Below are 3,649 nucleotides of genomic sequence, written 5' to 3' on the forward strand. Positions count from 1 at the left end.
TCTAGTTGCCCTCCCTTCCCCCCACTATATATAGGGCCAAGGGAGAGGGGGGGCGCAGCCTTGGCCCTTCCTCCAAGGAAGGGTGCGGCCAGGGAGGAGTCCATCCTCCCCAAGGCACCTAGACGGTGCTTCCCCTTTGAGGACTCTTCCTCTTTTTTATCTCTTGGTGCATGGGCCTCTTGGGGCTTGTCCCCTTGGCCCATGTAGGCCAAGGCGCTCCCCCTACAGCCCATGTAGCCCCCCGGGGCAGGTGGCCCCACCCGGTGGACCCCCGGGACCCTTCCGGTGGTCCGGGTACAATACCGGTGACCCCGAAACTTGTCCCGACGGCCGAAATAGCACTTCCTATATATAATTATTTACCTCCGGACCATTCAGGAACTTCTCGTGACGTCCGGGATCTCATCCGGGACTCCGAACAACTTTCGGGTTACTGCATACTAATATCTCTATAACCCTAGCGTCACCGAACCTTAAGTGTGTAGACCCTACGGGTTCGGGAGACATGCAGACATGACCGAGATGACTCTCCGGTCAATAACCAATAGCGGGATCTGGATACCCATGTTGGCTCCCACATGTTCCATGATGATCTCATCAGATGAACCACAATGTCAAGGACTTAATCAATCCCGTATACAATTCCCTTTGTCTAGCGGTACGATACTTGCCCGAGATTCGATCGTCGGTATCCCGATACCTTGTTCAATCTCGTTACCGGCAAGTCTCTTTACTCGTTTCGTAACACATCATCCCGTGATCAACTCCTTGATCACATTGTGCACATTATGATGATGTCCTACCGAGTGGGCCCAGAGATACCTCTCCGTCACACGGAGTGACAAATCCCAGTCTCGATTCGTGCCAACCCAACAGACATTTTCGGAGATACCCGTAGTGCACCTTTATAGTCACCCAGTTACGTTGTGACGTTTGGCACACCCAAAGTATTCCTACGGTATCCGGGAGTTTCACAATCTTATGGTCTAAGGAAATGATACTTGACATTAGAAAAGCTTTAGCGAACGAACTACACGATCTTTGTGCTAGGCTTAGGATTGGGTCTTGTCCATCACATCATTCTCCTAATGATGTGATCCCGTTACCAACGACATCCAATATCCATGGTCAGGAAACCGTAACCATCTATTGATTAACGAGCTAGTCAACTAGAGGCTTACTAGGGACATGGTGTTGTCTATGTATCCACACATGTATCTGAGTTTCCTATCAATACAATTCTAGCATGGATAATAAACGATTATCATGAACAAGGAAATATAATAATAACCAATTTATTATTGCCTCTAGGGCATATTTCCAACAGACATGACCGACCCGGAAGTGCTCGAAGCAATGGTCGGCCAGTGATGAAGCCCCCTCTCTCACTTAGCGGCAGATATTGCATGTGAACGGGGATGGTGATATGCAACAGATGGGAACGGAGTACATTTCAGTCGACTGTTTTCTGAATTTGGGCCAGTCAACTGTTTCTGGCCGTTGGATGCAGATCAAACGATGGGCATGCCTTCTTCTTCCTCCGGCTTCTTCTTCCCCTGGCCGTCGCACGGGCCGATAGTCGAACCGCCTGCGACCACTACCCATGCCTGGCGGCACTCCTGTGCAGCCTCTCCGCCCCGACCCGCCCTTCCCGGGACCGTTCCCCACTGCTGCCGCGACCATCCCTCTAGGCCCGCCCGTGTTTGGGATTTTCTCCGGCGAATTGCACCACCGCCCCCACCCAAAACCCTAAGATAGATAATGGGGTAGCCTCTCCGATGAGCCCCCGCTGCAGCTCCTTCTTCCTTTCCTCCGACGCCTCCTTTCTTCTAGGGAAAATCGAGTGACCCAATTTGGATTTTCAGCTGACTGATGTATAGCTAAACTGGCAACAGATTGTGCAGCGACAATGAATGATTCGCAAGGTTCTTACATGAGTGTTTCTGGAGCTGTTATTCAGGAGATGAAGATGGGGGGCTTTATTGCGGTGGAGATTATAATTCATGAGAACGAGACGAGAATCTTGAAGGAAGCTCATAGCCTAACAAAAGCTGCAGCTACTACGCTATAGCATCTCTAATAGAACATGTATATGAGCAAATAACTATCTTTTGCATCTTCAAGGGCCAAAAACACCTCTCCAACGGATGGTGTAGATGCAAAAATAATTACATCTCCGTCTTCCGGAGATGTAAACTACAACACCTCGCGGTGTAAATTTGCATCTCCACCACATGGAGATGTAAAAACGCAATCGCCCGCCAACTGTCCAACTGTCATTCATTTCACTTCAGCATGACTAGCCGCCACCCGCCCTACTCCGTCGCTGGCCAAATTTGCACCAAATCAATGCCGCCACCGCCCGCCCGACGACCAGTGGGTCCGCTGCGACTTAGCCCCCACCCCCGGTCCCCCGCCACCTGCCTCGCCGGCCTGTCACCCGCAGCCGCCAATTCACTTTCGACCGCCGCCGAATGGAAGCATCTCCTGCGGCTGGCCTAAATTCCTTCCTCGACGAGGGCTACGATGGGCTAGGCTTCTTCCTAGCCTAGACCCTCCTTCATAGTTAGGGGAGGCACGCCACGCTACCCACCCAATAGCCGCGAGCCTCGGTCGTGTGAAGCCGGCCGCCCGCTGCGTCGAGCTCCCGCCTTCTTCTCTGTCGACCCGTGGCCATCTCCTCTATTGAGCAGTCACTGCCGCCCGCACCCACCACCGCCGAATGACTGCCCAACCCGCAGTCGACCGATGTCATCCACCCCACAAGCAAGGTGTTCGACAAAATTCCCAAAGGTAAAAAGCTGATGAAACTTGACCTTTTTTGTTGGTGTTGAAGTGTTAGTTTGACAGTGATTTTCCGCATTGTAGATGAGCTCGTGTGACTCCTCTTTCGTGGACGATTCCTCGTTGGATGAGGAATTTGATTTGAACGAAGAAGAGGACATTGCTATACTAGTGGCGATGCACAAGGGGAAGAAGCCGAAGCACGGCGGTTTCGTGTATGGCCATGCGTTCATTCAGAGAGAATGGGTTGATGCGGACAAGAGGTTGATGCGCAACTATGTTGGTTCACCACCTGTTTTTCCAGAGAGGTACCTCCAACGCCGGTTCAGAATATCCAAAGACTTGTTCATCCACATTTGCAATTCCGTGAAGCAGCATGATCGATCCTTTGAGCAGAGGAGGAATTATACAGGGTTGCTTGGACATAGCACCGAACAGAAGGTCACTGCCGCATTGCGTTGATGACAACTTGGCGATGGCAGAGAGCACTTCTATATATCTTCTATGTCAAACAATTTGCAAAGACTATAGTTGAAGTGTTTGGTGCAGAATACTTGAGAGCTCCCAATGCTGAAGACACTCCAAGGTTGTTGGAGATGAACAAAGCTTGTGGGTTTTCAGGTATGCTAGGGTCCGATGATTGCATGCATTGGAAGTGGAAAATTTGCCCAAGAGCATGGCATGGACAGTTCAAGGGTCGTGGGAAGGATGCCACTATCATTCTTGAGGCTGGTGGCGATTAAGAAACATGGTTTTGTCATTCATATTTTGGGATGTCTGGATCTTGCAATGACATTAACATGCTCGACCGGTCACCTCTTTTTGCCCAGTTAGCAAATGAAGAAGCACCACCGGTAGTGGTGGA

The sequence above is a fragment of the Triticum dicoccoides genome, chromosome 6A (assembly GCF_002162155.2).
Source record: "Triticum dicoccoides isolate Atlit2015 ecotype Zavitan chromosome 6A, WEW_v2.0, whole genome shotgun sequence".
Taxonomy (NCBI): domain Eukaryota; kingdom Viridiplantae; phylum Streptophyta; class Magnoliopsida; order Poales; family Poaceae; genus Triticum; species Triticum dicoccoides.